We start from the raw sequence: 19,728 nt of genomic DNA, 5'->3' as shown, positions 1-19,728 counted from the left end.
ACTTATTATTTTGGTTTCTCACCTGGTTTTTTTAGCAGTTATGTGCTGTTAGAATATGCGAAGCAAAAAATACAGTCCAGAAAGTTAGATGTCGATCATTCTGGAGTCAAGCTGCTGCAATGCTCTTTGTTTCAGCGAGCACTGATATCATCTATCTCATTACTGAATTATCATGCTATCTTTGGACCCTCTTATTTTTTCCTGCTTTTTGGACCCTTGTAGGGTTTGAGCCAATTGTTCTCTACAACTTGACCTGTGCTTTTCCTAAATTTTAAGTAACGTAACCCGTATTTGAATGATAGCCATCTTATTTCCCAGGGCAAAGGAAAATCTTTGGTGGTAAAAAGGTTCTTATAATATCAAGTACATGTTGAAAAAATAAATTTTTTCACATTATATTTAATTTAGTTCATGAACTAGTAGATTAATGTATTAGGAGATACATGAATTGGTTGAAAATTCTAGATTAGTCTAGTAAGTTGGGGCAATTAATTATAGGTGACAAAAAGGTTTTAAAATTGAGTAGAGGTAACTCAAGTTTTAAATATTGATTAGAGGTGATAAAATTTGGATTAGTGATTAAGGACTTTTGACCATTTTCCAACTTGCCCAACAGTTTTGTTTTACACTTTAGCCCTAAGCTTTATTTTTAACAATTTGCCCCCAAGTTTTATTTTTTACACTTTGGCCCAACTTAATAAAACCCTAATTACCTAAAATTGGTGGGGAAAAATCCCAAAATACCCACCAGCCCCCTCCCCCCCCCCCCCCCCCCCCCCCACACCAAAAAAAAATGAAAAGTTTTTATTTTTTTATTTTTTTGCACCACCCACCCTGCGACCCAACACCCTCCAAAAAAAAAAAAAAATTAAAAAGTTTGAAAAGTTTTTGTTTTGACTTTTCACCAACCTCCCCCCCTCCCCCCACCCCCACAACCCCAAAAAAAAGATTTTCTTGAAAAGAAATTTTGATTTTTTTTTTTTTTTGGTTTCTTACTCCACCCACCCACCCAAAAAAAAAAATTGTTCTAAAACAAAAGTTTTTGTTTTTTATTTTTTGCACCAACCCCCCCCCCCCCCCCCCCAAAAAAAATTCTTGAAAAGAAGTTTTGATTTTTTTTTTGTTTTCTTACTCCACCGACCCACCCCGCCATCCCCTCCCTCTCCTCCTCCTCTTTTGCTGTTGCTACTTTCTTCTTTCATTAGAAAAAAGTTGTTCGAGAAAAAAAAAACAAACTCACTTGATTTACATAATTTCGGACCGGATTTCATTCGTGTAGCACTGGACATTACTTCATGGGTTATTTCCGCTCATTTGGTAAGTAAAACAATGTTGTTTTATTTCAATTATTCATTTGGGTATAACTGCTGATTTTTCAACAATTTACGATGTGATTCTGAGTTGTTGCAACAAGTGCTAAAGATGTTGTATAAGAGCTTCTGAATTTATTGCAACAGCTGTTGTAGTTTTTGCAACACTTGCAACGATTTATGCAGTTGTCGCAACTTCTGTACTAATCTGTTGCAATAACTGCTAAAATGTGTATAAATAATTTAGCCTACTTGTTGCAACAACTGTGAAAGCTATTGGACATCTTCTACTCTTTCTAACAACTCACTAACTTGTCCAAAAAGTAGACTTCTTGTTGCAACAACTAGTTTTTGGACATATTTTACAGCTATTGGATGAAACAGAGACAACCAAAGCTGGCACCAACAACTAACTGATCAGTTGTAACAACTCACCTAAGTGACCAAATCACAAATGTATGTTCTGTTGTTAATAAATTGCTGAAAAATTTCCAACAAGTAATAAATCTGTTGCAACAGCTCTGTAACATGTTGGGGGGTTTTTCCAACAAGTAACAGGACTTGTTGCAACAACCATTTATCTGTTGGACTTTATCCAACAAGTGACACGACTTGTTACAACAACTAAGTCAGTTGTTTGAGTTTTTCCAACAAGTGGAATGACTTGTCAGAGAAACTAGGTAACTTTTTGTGTTTTATCCAACAAGTGGTATGTCTTGTTCAACAGCTATGTTACTTGCTGCAACAGATACTACAATTGTTGTAATAAATACTGTAATTGCTGCAACAACTATGATACGATTCACCCATATTTAGTGATCAACAAAGAGAATCAATGATATTTAGTGATAAACAAAGGAAATTAATTTTATTTAGTGATCAATATATATATACTTAATCAATTTGATGGTATTTTGAGTCATGACAGATGACCAACTAAGTCATTATGTATGCACTAATAGCCTGTTTGGCCAAGCTTTTAAAATTTGCTTATTTTAAAAAGTACTTTTTTTTAAAAGTACTTTTCAAAAAAGCACTTTTAGCAAAAATCAATTTGTGTTTGGCCAATTAATTAAAAAAGTACTTTTAGTGAGTCATTAGTGTTTGGTAAAGAAGCTTTTAAAAAGTGCTTCTATTTGTATTTTTCTCAAAAGTACTTTTCAAAAAAGTGCTTTTGGGCAAAAGCTGTTTTTTTTAGCTTCTAAAAAACTGCTTCTGCTACTCCCCAAAAACACTTATTTTCTCCCAAAAGCTTGGCCAAACACCTCATTTTTTTCAAATAAGCACTTATTGAAAAAATAAGTACTTTTGGGGGAAAAATAAGCTTGGCCAAACAGGCTATAAGTCGAATGATCAATAGAGTGATTTGATGTGAACTACTTAATTCACCCATATTTAGTGATGAACAAAGGAAATCAATGATATTTAGTGATCAATATATATACTTAATCAATTTGATGGTATTTTGAGTCAGGACAGATGATCAACTAAGTCATTATGCACTAAATCGAGTGATCATTAGAGTGATTTGATGTGAACTATTTGATCCACCCATATTTAGTCATAAACAAAGGAAATTAATGATATTTAGTGATCAATATATATACTTAATCAATTTAATGGTATTTTGAGTCAAAAACGGATAATCGACTAAGTCACTATGCACTAAATCGAGTGATCATTAGAGTGATTTGATGTGAACTACTTGATTCACCCATATTTAGTGATAAACAAAGAAAATTAATGATATTTAGTGATCAATATATATACTAAATAAATTAGATGGTATTTAAAGTCTGGATAGATAATCAACTAAGTCATTATGCACTAAATCGGGTGATCATGAAAGTGATTTGATGTGAACTACTTAATTCACCCATATTTAGTGGTAAACAAAGGAAATCAATAATATTTAGTGATCAATATATATACACTTAATCAATTTGATGGTATCTTGAGTCGGGACGTATGATCAACTAAGTCACTATGCACTAAATCGAGTGATCATTAAAGTGATTTGATGTGAACTACTTGATTCACCAATATTTAGTGATAAACAAAGGAAATCAATGATATTTTAGTGATCAATAAAGTGAATATTTTACAACAACTAAGTACATTGTCGCAACAAATAAGCCATCCGTTGTAATAGATGAGTAACTTGTTGCAACATTTGAGCCATCATTGCAACATATTAGTAACTTTTTGCAAAAGCTTTAGCAACTATTTGATTTGTTGGAACAGCTGAGCCATTTGTTGCAACAAATTACTCAGTTGTTTGATTTTTACCGATACGGTCATGAATCTGTTGCAACAGATTACTCAGCTGTTGTAACCATTTACTCAAAGCAACTCCTTGATTATTTCCAACAGCTGTTTAATCTATTCCATCTGTTATGACATATGCAACAACTGTTTGATTATTACCAACAGATTTGGAATCTGTTGCAATAGATTTATAACTTGTTTGAAACTAATGAACATAGGGAAGCTGTTGCAACAGGTGAGGAATAGAGTCCGCAACTTAAATGACCCAAAAAGTGGTTGTAGGGACCCAAATAACTCAATTAAAAAAAAAAAAAAAGTTACCAAAGTAACCTTTGGCACTAAATTAGTACGCAATAGGACCAAACTGCAAATTTACAGTTAAGTTCTATTGCGCAATAGTTTTAGTTTTTTTTTTTTTTTTTAAGTTTGAAAATTTCACGTTTTTTTCATACTTTGACCAAAGATTAGTCATGTTTCAAAACGCCAGAATATCAATATTTTATATAGAACCTGATATCTTTTTCTGCGAACAATAATGTAGGCTCAATACATCAAGTATACGTAAACGTTTGGATCGTCGTTTTAGGGGTTGTAAAGTGTCCCGAAGTAAGTTTTGTTTGTTTGGAAACTTGTTATCTAAAAGTTTAAGTGTTTATTTATAATTAGTTTAGGATGTCACGCGAGTTAGTTATAAGCGATAACAAAGAGTATATTTATCATTAAGAAATAGATACGCAAAAAATGTACTTAATTTTTACTTAAACCGTGCATCATGCACCCAAGTTGTTTTCTCAATGCTCCCACCTAGGTTTGATCCCTGGTGGTGGGGATTAAAAAAAGATGGCTAAACCACCAAGCCAAGTTGGCGAAAGCTACAAACTAGACACTTTTTATTTTTTATAATGTTCACTAATGCCATCTAACTAGTTTTCATAAATTTAATTTCGAGCCTTGAAATTGACATTCAAAACATCACTACCACGGGATTACCATCTTCAAATATATTTTTTATCACAAGATTTTTACTAAAGATGAATGAAAATTGTGCACCAATTTGGGAAAAATTCAAATTGAATGAGAAAAAAAAGGTTTTTCTAAAAACTGGGCTTGCCAAACCACCTTGCGGCGTTTGCTCCGCTAGATCTCGAAAAAATACGCAAAATAAAAAAAAATCGTGTAAATCGGACGCCCGAGCGCAAAGTTATGACCGTTTAAAGTTTCACCAATTTACAACTACTTTTTCTCCCTATACTCATTATTTGATAATTTTATCAATTTATGTAACTACTTAAGTCTACTGGATAAAAAATTTATGGGACTTGTATAACGGATTAATTTACTGCTTATTCAAAGAATTCTTTTTTTAATAACGTCTAAATCAAAACTGCGCTATAAAATAAAACACTTAAACCTAAAGACAACAAGTTTCCAAACAAACAAAACTTACTTCGGGACACTTTACAACCCCCTAAAACGACGATCCAAACGTTTATGTATACTTGATGTATTGAGCCTACATTATTGTTCGCAGAAAAAGATATCAGGTTCTATATAAAATATTGATATTCCGACATTTTGAAACATGACTAATCTTTGGTCAAAGTATGGAAAAAACGCGAAATTTCAAAAAAAAAAAAAAAAAAAAAAAACTATTGTGCACTAATTTAGTGCGTAATAGAACTTAACTGTAAATTTGCAGTTTAGTCCTATTGCGCACTAATTTAGTACGCAAAAGTTACGTTGGTAACTTTTTTTTTATTGAGTTATTTTAATCCTACGGTCACTTTTTGGGTCATTTAAGTTGCGGACTCGTGAGGAATATGTTGCAACAACCTCAACAACTTTTTGATTTTTTCCAACATGTGAGGAATCTGTTGCAACAACTTCCTTGATTATTGCAATGACTTGTTTGAAACTACTGAACATAATTTGAACAACTGAAATACATACTGAACATATAATATATATATATATATATATAACAAAAATTACATAATGTTCATCATCCACCATAATCCACCAAGAACATAAAATACAAACTTATAAATCATTGTTCGTCAGCCCCCCTTAGGGCTCCAAAAATACAAATTAAACATAATTGTCTTACGACCCTAAACAACATAATATTCAAGCTTGATTTCCTTTGTTTATCTCTAAATATGGGTGATCAATTTGATGGTATTCAGTTGTCTCTGTGTCATCCAACAGCTGTAAATTACGTCCAAAAACTAATGTAGTTGTTGCAACAAGAAGTCTACTTGTTGCGACAAATTAGTGAGTTGTTGGAAAGAGTAGAAGTTGTCCAACAACTTTCACAGTTGTTGCAACAAGTAGGCTAAATTATTTATAAACATTTTAGCAGTTGTTGCAACAAATTAGTACAGAAGTTGCAACAACTGCATAAATTGTTGCAAGTGTTGCAAAAACTACAACAATTGTTGCAATAAATTCAGAAGCTCTCATACAGCATCTTTAGCACTTGTTGCAATAACTGTAAATTGTTAGAAAATCAGCAGCTATACCCAGATGAATAATTCAAATAAAATAACATTGTTTTGCTTACCAAATGAGCAAAAATAAGCCATGAAGTAATGCCCGATTGCTACACGAATGAAATCCGCCTCGAAAATTACGTAAATCGGATGAGTTTTTTTTTTTCTTGAGCAACTTTTTTCTAAATAAAAGAAGAAAGCAACAGTAGAAAAAGAGGAGGAGGAGGGGGACACGGTGGGTGGGTGGAGTAGGAAACCAAAAAAAAAAAAAAAACAAACTTCTTTTCAAAATTTTTTTTTTGGGGGGGGGGGAGGGTGTGGTAAGATACCAAAAAAAAAAAAAAAAAAATCAAAACTTCTTTTCAAGAATTTTTTTTTTGTGAGAGGGGAGGGGGTTGCAAAAAAAACAAAACCAAAACTTTTTAAACAGGGGTGTTGTGTCACGGGGGTGGGTGGTGCAAAAAAAAAAAATCAAAACTTTTTTAATTTTTTTTTTTTTTTTGGGGTGAGGGGTGGGAGGAGGAGGGGGGCCTGGTGGGTTTTTTGGAATTAGGTTGGGGTTTTTTGGTATTTTGCAAAAGTTTAATAAGTTTTAAATTACATTTTGGACCCCAATTAACTTAATCATAATTTTAAGTGGCCTTTTGTTATAGCCCGTATGTTGTACGTTCGGAAAATTCAAGGAACTTGCGAAAAAATTAGCGGCAAGACTATTCTTCGAATTATTTCAATGTACGGGTCGTTGGAGAATACCAATTATGGATATTATTAGTATGGAAATATTGAGAAAAGCTAAGGGTACAAAGGGGAATTCACCAAAGGGTTCATGGAAATAATGTGGAAGACTAGGAACAAAATGGTAATTTTACGAAGTTCAAGAAAAGGCCATGTTGGCCGTGTGACACAAAGGTATATGTCCACATTTTAATATGGGTATGGACCAAAGTGGAAATAATAAGACAAGTGGCCATATTTGTATTTTGAGAAAGTTCTAGAAAAAGAAAAAGAAAAAAAAAATTGTCTTCTTTGTGAAATTGGAAGAAAACTCTAGAAAAAAAAAAGGAAGGGGGTATGTGGACATTTTATGATTGGAAGGGACTTATATATATATAAGGAAAGATGACTAGTTCATCATCTTATTTAAGAATTGGAGAGCAAAAAAAAAAGGAAGAGAGGAGCAAGAACAAGAAGGCCTCACGGCCAAAAGGAAAAAAAAAAAAAAAAAAGAGAAAAGAAGAAGGAATTCTTGGAGCCTAAATCCTTGATCCAAAAATTGTAGTTTTCTTATATTCTTACTAAGCTCAAGGTGCTCTTCAATGTAGTATAATTATTTTGGCAAGAAAATTATTTTTGGGGCAAGTGGAAGATTTTGGCAAAGGTGAGAATTCTATTCCTTTTATGTTTTGAATGACTTGTATGCATGTTGTAGTATGAGTAAGTGAATGGAAATTATGAACTTTATATGTTGTGGGTGTGAAGGTGTGGCCGTGTGGTATGATTTGTAAAGGAAGGGAATAAATTTTATTTAGTGTGTTGATTATGTTGTTGTGGCCTTATGATGGAGATGGAAGCATAATAGTCTAGAATTGGTATGAAAATTAGTTGTAAGTTGTTGTAGGAAAATTATGTGAATTTATTATAGTTTTATGAAATTATGAGAGTGGAGTAGTAAGGTGTAAATTGTTGTTTTAGTTTGTGAAATTGAAAGAAGAAAATGTGTCGTGAATATTTATGTTGAAAATTGGAGGGTTGGAGTGAATTATGGTTTTGGTGGAAACTTGTATATTTTGTATGTCTTGTGAATATTTCGTAAAATGATATGAAATGTTTCCGGATTGTATTGGAATGATCTTGATTAGTAAATGGATATGAAAACATTGATATTAGTTTGGAAGTGCGAAGTTAGATTGGAAGTTGTCGCACTATGTTGGAAAGAAGACTATTTACGCTAGAATGTGTTTTGTAGCGATTGTTGACGCCATTGGTATTGTTGTTGGTATGGTTGTTGATATTTTTGCCGAGTTAGAATCTCGGGGATGTTGTACGTACAGGGGAGATGCTGCCCAAATTTTTGTAGACAAGTATTGGTTAAGATTGAATTCTTAAAGCCTTATGATTAATATTTGGTAAATGTGACCATTTGTAGATTTTGGAGCGTTTGGGAATTGAATTTGGAGTAGCGTAAGAAGCGGAAAAGGTATGTAAGGCTTTACCTTTCCTTCTTTTGGCATGTCTTAGACCTAATAGGTTTGGATACGAGCCTCGGGGACGATTCTATTCCTTGAAATCCGAGTTTGAATTTGTCCCTTTTTCATTCAATAGAATTGAATTAAGTTTTTCATGTTTTGTTGAAATAATTGCTTAAACATCTACAACTTGTCCAAATGGAACCGAATGACACCAAGACCTTCATAAGTGACCCCATAAAGTTTAATGTACGTAATTTGTGTACACTACCTCGACTTGACCGGAGGTGGGCCCAAAATCCCCGAGACCTATTTGTGTTGTCCTATCTGATTCATTTCCGTATGATAATTAAGGAAAACTTTCGGCTATGGTTTCGAGTTGTTGTGATTCGTATGTATCCTCTGAAATAAGTATTTAGAAACTCCGATATAAGTATTCCATTTGGCTATTACGATACAACTAGTCCGATACAAGTGATTTGATATGAGTGCTCCCAACTCCGATATAAGTGTCCTGATATGAACATTTTGATACGAATACTTTGATGTGAATATTTTGATATAAGTATTTTGATATAAGTTCCCTAATATGAATATTATAATATGAGTGTGTAATCTGATATAAATAATCCGTTATGAGTGTTCTGATACAAGAATTCTGACATAAGTATTTCGATACAAATATTCTGACATAAGTATTGAGATAAAAGTATTCTGGTATGAATATTCGGATATAAATATTCTGATAAAAGTATTAGATAAGAGTATTCTAATCTCGGTATGTAATCGATATAACAAGTATGATATGAGTAATTGCGTTATGAATAATTTGCTATGAACATCCCGATAGGAATATCTTACGTAAACTCGATGTTTTGGATGTCGGACGACGGCACGTATGACTATTCTAGTGAATCTTCGGATATTGGTAAGTGTGTATATGTGCCGAGTCTTGATTTGTATGCATATGGTTCCGCACTACTCGTTCGTGCAAGTCTCTATATGTCTATTCAACGAGTCCGGGCCGGACATGTTCTCGTGCGTACTCCACCGTATTGTTCACCGAGACCCACCGCAGAGGGCGGGACACGTATGTGATGATGGCGCCAGATCCGGACCGGATCCCCTCTACCGAGTCCCTTGACGAAGGGCCGGGACACGTTATCCACCGAGTCCCTCACTGGCGGGCCGGGACACGTTACATGCATATATGATGTTTGATGTGACATACATGATTCTATTCACCGAGTCCCTCACCGAGGGCCGGGACACGTTATATGTTTGCATGATATATGATTTACCGAGTCCCTCACGGGAGGGCCGGGACACGTTATTTGCATACATGATATATAACTCTGTCATACATGATTTTATTCACCGAGTCCCTTAATAAAGGGCCGGGACACGTTATATGCATATGCTATACATGATATTGATATGTGTGATTCCATTTACCGAGTCCCTCACAATGGGCGGGACACGTTATATGTATAAAAGGGTATGTGGTACTGACATGCCTGACCTTGTTCACCGAGTCCCTCACTAAAGGGCCGGGACACGTTATGTGCATAATTATGTATAGGTATATGAATTTGAATTATGATTTGAGATCTACTACTTTGTTACGCAAAAGAAAACGTATTGATGACTTTTCACGATCTACGGTTACATAGAGTTTCCATTTTTGGCTATGATTCCTGTACCGTATTTCACACCTTACATACTCGGTACATTTTCCGTCTGTGACCCTCGTCTCACGGGGCTACGTTTCATGCCGCGCAGGTACTCCCAAACGAGTTGAAGACATTATAGAAGATATCCCAGCGGTGGTGGCAAACTCCATTTGTTCCTGGAGGACTGCCGAGTCAGAGTATAGTATATGTGTTATGGTTTCCGAATGATGTCAGAGGCTTTGCAGACAGAGTCGTGGACATGGTGTGTCAGTTTAATAAGCGGCTCCATCAGCCGATGTGTCGGTCTGTGTAATGTACTGAATTATGTATGATTATGGATTTGTTCGGCTTGGAAGCTACGAGAAAGAATATTTCTGAAAAAAAATTGCTATGTATTTTATCTTATTCGATTTAGAAAGTTCGACGCGATTTTATGTGCAGCAAGAGTCCGAGGGTTCGCTCGGCCCTAAGTAAGGGTCGGGTGCCCATCACACCCTAATGAGGTTAGGGTGTGACACCTTTGACCTTGGCTGGTCAATGTTGTCACCTTTAGTAATTAGAAGACTTGAGTGTCACCTTTAGTTAAATTTTCATAGTAAGTTCTTATTCATGTACTTTGGGAATGTGAAGTGTGAAATTATTAAGGCAAAATACATCAAATCACACTTAAACTATACCAAAATGTCGAGTTCACACTCAAACTATACAGGCGACCTATTACACACCTGGACATCTAAAAAGTGAATTTAATACCACTTTAATGTACATATAACTAGTCACTCGATAGGAGGTGTTTTACACTCGCGCCACATCATCGCTATGTCATTGCCATGTCACCGCCACATCATATACTATATCATATTTTTTTTTATAAAAAATATCCATGTCATCCCAATTGCTTCTTCTTCATTGTACACCATCAATCCACCATTAAACCACCACCATCACCAAACCCACACCTCCACCACAAAAAATAAAAAGATCCACCATACTGTAAAATTTATTTTGACGGAAGAAAACAAAGGTGGTGTTGGAGGTTGTGGCGGCGTCAGTCCAAGGTTGTGGTAGAGAGTGAGGACCCTGAAAATTGAAGTGGGAAAGTGGTCCGACCACTTGGATTTGATATATAGTGTCTCTCTAGATATATAGTTTGATGACCCAGAAAATCCCACCATTGTTTCTATCTAGATATATAGTGTCCTCTAAGCATGTCAAAAAGAACCATAGCTGAAACTATTAGTAATTTGCTACATATATATTTGGATTTTTTTCTAGGGTTTTGAACATCTAAGGAGTTCGAAAGTCAATTGGGTTTGCTAAACATTGTTGAAGCTAATTCGATCATCCCATTGCAACATGTGCTTCTCGTCCACCATTAATGGAGCTTCAGAAAGTCAATTGGGTTTGCTAAAAATTGTTGAAGCTAATTCGTGATTAGTTGCTGGTTTTAGGAGAAGGATATTTGGAGCTGGAAAATGTAATAACCATTGAATCTAAGGTTGAGAAAGCTCAAAGAAAAACAGTTCACCATTTTTGAAGCTCAAAGCTTCGAGTTCGAATTTTCGGGTTGCCGCAAACGAACTCTTATTTAAAATGGGTAATATCTCAAAAGATCCGAATCGACGAATGGAATTCGAAACTTGAAATTTTGGGCTTTTTTGTTGAGGATTGAGGTGTATTTGGATGTTCAGGTGTGTAATAGGTCGCCTGTATAGTTTGAGTGTGAACTCAATATTTTGGGTATAATTTAAATGTGATTTGATGTATTTTTTCAATTATTAATAGTGATACATGTATGTTAGGCTAGATGCATGGACGAATTCACTTATAATTAGTCATGTAATCTAGCCATTTGATCAAGTCAAGTTGAATAGAAATTCATCTTTCCTCCATTTCTCTTCTAATTCTAGTGAGTTTTGAGTGTTGTTTGTGTTGTCTTGCTCTCCCAAATTTCCAACATTTGGTATCAGAGCCGGTGTGTTTGAGAGACAACTAAACGTAGAGAGAAAATGACTAACACCAATGGAACTTCATTCCAAGCTCCGATGCTTACTAAAGAAAATTATAGAAGTTGGTGCATCCGAATGAAGGCTTTGCTTGGAGCCTATGATGTTTGGGAAATTGTGGAGAGCGGAGTTGATGAAGAAGATGATGCCGCTACCACAAAGAAAAAGGACCAAAAGGTTCTCACTTTCATCCATCAAAGTTTGGATGAAAAGATGTTTGAGAAAGTTGCAAATGCAACCACCTCCAAGTAAGCATAGAATATTCTTCAAACTTCCTTTAAAGGTTTGGACAAGGTGAAAAAGGTTCATCTCCAAACCTTAAGAGGAGAGTTTGAATCGCTGCAAATGAAGCAATTCAAATCAGTTTCGGATTATATTTCAAGAGTCTTGGTGGTTGTCAATCAAATGAAAAGATATGGTGAAGAGTTGAATGGTGATAGGGTCGTTGCAAAAATACTATGATCCCTAGATTCAAAGTTTAAATATATTGTTATAGCCATTGAAGAGTCCAAGGACTTGGATGCCATGACCATAGAAAAACTCACGGGTTCTTTGCAAGCACGTGAAGAAAAGTTGAAGAAACCGAAACAAGAGTCGGTTAAAAACAAGCTTTGCAAGCAAAACTTTCGTTGAAGGAGAAAGATGAAAGACGTGGCTCACAACAAAGAGGTTGTCGGTGTGGAAGAGGTCGTGGTAGAGGAGGAAGAGGTGGTAGTCAACCTCAGACCAAAGAAAATAGAAGTCAAGACTCCAACCAAAGAAGAGGCTGCGGAAGAGGTAGAGGATGGAGGTCAAAGCAAGGAAGGTATGACAAATCAAATATTGAATGTTATACTTGTCATAAGTATGGTCATTATTCCTGGGAATGTAAAAATAATTTGGAGGAGATAAATAATTTTGTGGAGAGCAAAAATGAAGATGAAGATGACACTTTACTCATGGCATGTAAAGAAGAAAGTGTAGAAAGAAATAAATGGTACCTTGATTCTGGTGCAAATAGCCATATTTGCGGGAAGAGACTTTTATTTGCAGAGTTTGAGAAATTTAATGGTGGCAACATCACTCTTGGAGATTCTTCAAAAGTTCAAATCAAAGGAAAAGGTACGATTTTAATTTGTTTGAAAGATGTAAGTCATCAATTTATCTCCAATGTCATGTATATACCAAAAATGAAAAGTAATATTCTGAGTTTGGGACAACTCTTGGAGAAAAATTATGACATTCATTTAAAAGATAAAAAGTTGACTATGAAAGATGACAATGGGAGATTGTTAGCCAAAGTTCCTATGGCTAAAAATAAAATGTTTATTTTGAATCTTCAAAGTGATGTCTTTGAGGGGTTTATTTTCATGTGTCAAAGATTCATCTTGGCTTTGACATATGAGATTGGTCATTTGAATTTTGATAGTCTAAGATTGATGAAAAAGGAAAATATGGGTGAAAGAATTTGCTAACCTTAACCATCCTAATCAACTTTGCGAAGGATATCTTTTTGGAAAGCAATCAGGAAAAGCTTTCCTAAAGAGTCATTGACAATGGCACGGTGCCCTTTCGAATTGATTCATATGGATGTGTGCGGACCTATCAAGTCAACTTCACTTGGTAAAAGTAATTATTTCCTTCTCTTTATTGATGATTATTCTCGAAAAAACTTGTGTTTATTTTTTGAAGGAAAAGTACGAGGTTTTTGAAAACTTCAAGAATTTTAAGAGCATGGTGGAGAAACAAAGTGGCTACCTAATTAAGTCACTTCGGTCCGATCATGGTGGAGAATTCACTTCAAATGAATTCAAGGATTTTTGTGGAAAAAATGGAATTCGTCATTTTTTTACTGTTCCAAGATCGCCTCAACAAAATGGCGTGGTGGCGAAGAAGAATAGGACTATTCTCAGCATGGCAAGAAGTATGTTGAAGAGCAAAAATATGCCAAAGGAGTTTTGGGCCGAAGCAGTTTCTTGTGCGGTGTATTTATCAAATTGACGTCATACTAAAAGTGTTCGTGGCAAAACAGCGCAAGAGGCTTGGAGTGGGTTCAAACCAAAAGTTGATTACTTGCGAGTGTTTGGAAGTATTGCTTATGCACATGTGCCGGATGAGATGAGATCTAAGCTTGATGAAAAAAGTGAGAGGTATGCTTTCATTGGTTATGCTCAAAGATCTAAAGGTAATAAGTTGTATAACCCAAGAAATGGCAAGGTTATCACAAGCAAAGATATTGAAGTTGATGAAGATAGTGCTTGGGAATGGAAATCTAAAGAGCAGGATTACTCTTTTAGTCCATTCCTTGATGGTGAAGATGATAAAGAAGTTATGTATCAACCTACTACACCACCTACAACACCACCACCGCAAGTTCAAGAAGTTGGGGAATCATCAAGCAACATACCTCGGAAGAATAAAAGTCTTCGTGAATTGTATGATACAACAGGAAAGGTAACAGAAAACTTAAGTGATTTAACTCACTTTTGTTTATTGGTGGAAAGTGAGCCTTTAAGTTATGAAGATGCTGCCCGTAATCCAAAATGGACAGATGCGATGGATGAAGAAATTAAGGCAATCAAGAAGAATAACACTTGGGAGTTGGCGAAACTTCCCAAAGGAAAAAGCACCATTGGAGTCAAATGGATTTACAAGTTAAAGAAAAATTCCAAAGGAGAAGTAGAGAGGTACAAAGTAAGATTGGTAGAAAAGGGGTACAAGCAAAAAGTCGGTATTGATTATGATGAGGTGTTTGCACCAGTCGCTTGTTTGGAGACAATCCGCTTGATTATTTCTTTGGCAGCTCAAATCCAATGGAAAATCCATCAAATGGATGTGAAGTCGGCTTTCTTAAATGGGGTTTTGGAGGAAGAAGTTTACATTGATAAACCTTTGGGCTATAAGGTTGAAGGATATGAAGATGAAGCGTTGAAACTGCAGAAGGCTCTCTATGGCTTGAAACAAGCTCCACGGGCTTGGAATTGTAGAATTGACAAATACTTCCAAGCAAATGGTTTTTCAAAGTGTCCACATGAGCATTCACTTTATGTAAAAATTAATGAAAATGGTGACATATTACTTGTTTGTTTGTATGTGGATGATTTGATCTTGACATGAAATAATTCACAGATGTTTGAAGAATTCAAGAAAGAAGTGACAAGAGAATTTGAGATGACAGACATTGGCCTAATGTCATACCATCTTGGCATTAAAGTGGAGCAAAAGAAGGATGAGGTTTTATTTCTCAAGGAGAATATGCAAAGGAAATTCTCAAGAAATTTAAGATGGAGAATTTCAAGCTTGTTAGCACCCCCGTGGATTGTGGAGTTAAATTGTCAAGGCCTGAAGATGGAGAAAATATCAATCCCACATATTTAAAGAGTCTTGTTGGAAGCTTAAGGTACTTAACTTGTACGAGACCAGATATTCTTTTTGGTGTTGGACTTGTGAGTCTCTTTATGGAAACTCCAACAGCTTCTCATTTAAAAAGTAGCCAAAAGGATACTCCAGTACATCAAAGGTACACTGGATTATGAAAATTTTTTGTTCATCTTCCAATGACTTCAAGCTTGTTGGCTATTGTGATAGTGATTGGACTGGTGATGTTGCTGACCGGAAAAGTACTACCGGGGATGTTTTCTATTTTGGTAATTCTGCATTTACATGGAATTCCAAAAAGCAACCAATTGTGACTTTGTCAACTTGTGAAGCGGAGTATGTAGCAGCTTCTTCTTGTGTTTGTCATGCAATTTGGCTAAGGAATTTGTTGGAAGAACTTCACCAACCACAAGAAGATGCAACTAAGATTTGTGTTGATAACAAATCAGCCATTGCGTTGGCCAAGAACCCGGTGTTTCATGAAAGGAGCAACCATATTGATACTAAGTATCATTTCGTTAGAGCTTGCATATCGAAGAAGGAGGTAGAGCTTGAGTTTGTGAAATCTCAAAACCAAGTTGCGGACATTTTCACCAAGCCGTTGAAGATTGATATTTCTCAGAAGTTACGGATGGCTCTTGGAATAGTGAATCAAGTTTAAGGGGGATGTTGAAAAAATAAACTTGTTCACATTATTTAATTTGTTCACATTATATTTAATTTAGTTCATCAACTAGTAGATTAATGTATTAGAAGATACATGAATTGGTGAAAAATTCTAGATTAGTCTCCATGTACTTTGAGGATGTGAAGTGTGAAATTATTAATAGAGATACATATATGCTAGGCTAGATACATGGATGAATTCACCTATAAATAGTCATGTCATCTAGCCATTTGATCAAGTCAAGTTGAATAGAAATTCATCTTTCCTCCATTTCTCTTCTAGTGAGTTTTGAGTGTTGTTTGTGTTGTCTTGCTCTCCCAAATTTTCAACAATACAGTTGTATGAAAAATATGTTGAAATTATTTTGGCTTGTTATAAGTAAATGTGCAGCTTCATGTCCATGCAGAGATGAAACAATGTGTTTACTGCTGGACATGGTTGAGTTAGCCCTCTAATCAAGATTTGCGGAACTGGTGCTGCTTTTTGAAGATCAGTTATATCAGAGAGGTGAAATCAGAAGTCTGCTAGCATACTTGGATGATCTGCTGCCCCAAGAATCAACTGTAGGGGCCTTGTGAAATTTGATTGTCTCTGTGTTAGTGGAGATTTTGATCACGCTTGGACTCCTTTCACGGTCAGTTCATGTGCTCAAATCAGGAACAGTTAGTGCACTATAACTTGCAGCATCAGCAAGCTGTCAAATCTGCACCTCAACTGAGATGAAGAGACTTGTGGTTGTGGGTGAAGTTGGATGCATTCCTCTCCTTATTAATGTGCCGGAGGCTAAACAGATGGGGGTGTGGAAGGTTGTTGCTCAATAAATTGCTAGCCTAGTGTCACTTGCACATAATTGAAGCAAAGTCAATAAAATGATAAAATCATGCCAATTTTGGTTCAACTGCTTGATCCAGCTCTTCACAATACTGCTACGAGGTGCTAAGAGGGAGATTGAGTACCTTGTTTACCAGAGATTGTCCGATAAGTGTCTTTTTACATGAAATCTTACTTAATCTATGACCATAATATCAAATGTAGTTCAATGGAAGGAATCTGGGAGGCAAAAGCTTATTGATCAATTGCGTCAATGGTTTAAATGAAGTTACTTGACCATTTATATAACTGCTCTCATGTTCTCAGTTTCTTATCGCTAAAAAGGGAAATGTTCATTGTGATCATATTACCTTGCTTTTCTTTTAATCAAAGCACCAAGATCTTTTATTTCTTTCTTGGTGCTATTGAATGTTTTATATCAAAATTTTAATATTTTCTAAATATAAGTATTCGCCGCGGTTAATGGGTGCTCAGGCACCAAAAATTAATACATGAGTCCGCCTCTGCGTGAGGTAGCCTAACTATTTTATCTCCAGTTTTTCATCTGCTTTCGTTTCCTAACGGCTAAAGCACATCAATTTTGAGTAGCAACTTCATTAAATATATTGATATTTGAATTTTTTCCTATACCACAAAAGATGTCACTATAACAGGAACACAATTATTCTGTGATTGTCTCCTTATTCTTGTTGTATCTTTTAAGAGTTAATGGTCAAAAACACATCTGAATTATCACATTTTTGTGAATTTTCTATCTGAATTATCAGGTGTGCAATTTTGCTACTTAAACTATCACCAACTATTTATCAAAACACACCTAAACTATTAGTTGTTCACTTTGTTTAGCTGTTTGCATGTGAGTCCTTCATTTTTATAATACTAGCAATTTTACAATAGCCCTTTACATGTTACCTTTAAAAAAAATCATTGATGTGAGGTATACGACTGAAAGTTACTATTAACAGAATGATTTCCTATTTGCTATTAAGTTTTAATTTTTAAACGTGCTCCAACACATTTTTTTTTAGTAACTTGGTTAATTAGTTATAAGTTACAAGTTACTTATCCAATTATTATATTTAAATTATCAAAAATCAATTTATGATGTATAATTTAATTTCTGCATCAATTAATGGTGCTTTTGTGCTTGAATTTGGCTTTCCGTAAAATTAAGATTTTGCTTACAACACTTTTAGAATTTCAACTTTCACCGGATCACATCAGATGTTGAAAATGAAAACGAATTGTCACTTGGCCACTTAAACTTTGTACTCTACGCATTATAATTTGGTCAGTTTATAAGGAAGGAATGTTTGGATTACGGTTTGGATTATGACCCGTTATTTTACACATATCAACTCAACGCATATCGACCCGAGTAAATTTTAGGCTGATTTCACTTACTGACTTGACCCGTCCAAATTTGACCCAATCCACCCATTTGCCACATCTAGTCTTGCATGGGAAGAGATATGTCAATATCTTCCATCTTAATTACCATGTTGACTTTGTATATATTCTTAGAAATTTTAATATTGTTGCACATAAGTTAGCTAAAATTTCTATTTCTTTGGTTCATAAAGTCTTTTGGGAGTCCATATTCCCAAGTTGAATTATAAATGACGCTATCAATTCTTTTGGACATATATGATGACCCTAATGTAAGTTAATCTTTTTGATGGAGAAAAATTAAAAATATTCTAAACATAGTTAAATTTTCTTTAATAAGTCATTGTTCTTTAACATTCCGTTTCAATTTATGTGAACCTTTTCGGAGTACGAGGGTCAAATTTTATAATTTTGATCATAATTTTGACATGGATTTTGTAAGTTTGTAAAATTGATGTATCTAGAAACTACATAAAAATAATATATGCCATGATATTTTATAATTCAAATAATTTAGAAAAATGCAAGGAAAACGTGGTCAGAGACCATCTCGCAATTATTTTCTCTCTCTAAAAGTTTCTCCTTCCTCTAGTTTTAACTTTTTACATGCTACAACAGACGTGTACACAATTTTTTTTGTCATGTCTACATTTAGGGGTTAACGTTGTTTGATAGCTAATTAAAGTTATGAAGGTATTAGTAATACATGCATTAGTTATGAAAGAATCTATGTATTATTTTTATATAGAGATTAGTTATACATAGAAAACTGATGTTACTAAACATGAATAAGAGCTTTGTTTGGATGGGCTTATATAGAGATTATAGTTAAAAAAATAAGTTGGGGTAGTCAACTTATTTTTTTGGATAAGGCATTTTGAGATAAGACGCTTTTAGATAAGTTAAGTCTATTTTTTTGAACATTTTAAAGAAAATGACACAGTAGAAATAAACTCAAAAAAAAATTTAAAAACGAACATAAATTAGCCCAATCCAAACGACTAACTTGCCCTGGCTACTAAACAACTTAAAGTACAGGGGGTTGAGAGGTCATCTGAAAAGTTTTAAGGGGGGAAGCTGAAAATTCGGGTTAAGTTAAAGAGGAAATTTGTATACTATCCCTGACCCCCTTACATATCATCATCATCATAATAAAGAAACACACAAATAGTAGGGTTTCAGCTGCAAAAACTATGTCGACCTTGGGTGAAAAATTCATTGAATTGAAAGTTGAGGATGAAAATAGCAAAAAGGTTGAGAATGGGAAGGAAGAATCATCCGGGTATGACCCGGATGATTGTAGCCCGTGGTAAATAAGGACGTATTCATCAAGTATTATCAGCAGCTACGCGAGAGCGAGGTATGTTGTTGTTGTTGTTGTTGTTTTTGCAATGCCCATTGAATAATATGAAAAATTGCATGGAAAAACAAATTTGTTGTATATTTTGTCCAAGCCAATAGTTTAATCTACTACGCCTTAATTTGTGGTTTTGTGGAAGAATTAACCTAAATACCCCTTCACCAACCTCTTAACTAAGAGTACCCAGCG

At 34.9% G+C, this 19,728-nt stretch overlaps 1 protein-coding gene across 2 annotated transcripts in view; it reads left to right on the top strand.

The window, feature by feature from the left end:
* Window positions 1-19,728, top strand: part of LOC132047205 (uncharacterized) — a 28,567-nt gene that overhangs the window by 6,547 nt on the left and 2,292 nt on the right. Inside the window, exon 1 of one of the 2 annotated variants that reach the window (XR_009412816.1) lies at window positions 19,336-19,539. The exons of the other annotated variant lie outside the window; for it this stretch is intronic. The gene's annotated coding sequence lies outside the window, so the exon portion shown is untranslated. Of the gene's footprint in view, window positions 1-19,335; window positions 19,540-19,728 lie in introns of those variants that run through there. 2 annotated transcript variants of the gene reach the window in all.

The sequence above is a fragment of the Lycium ferocissimum genome, chromosome 1, assembly GCF_029784015.1.
Source record: "Lycium ferocissimum isolate CSIRO_LF1 chromosome 1, AGI_CSIRO_Lferr_CH_V1, whole genome shotgun sequence".
NCBI classification, from domain to species: domain Eukaryota; kingdom Viridiplantae; phylum Streptophyta; class Magnoliopsida; order Solanales; family Solanaceae; genus Lycium; species Lycium ferocissimum.
Note: the sequence above shows the minus strand (reverse complement) of the source record. Positions and strands in the feature narration are given on the sequence as shown.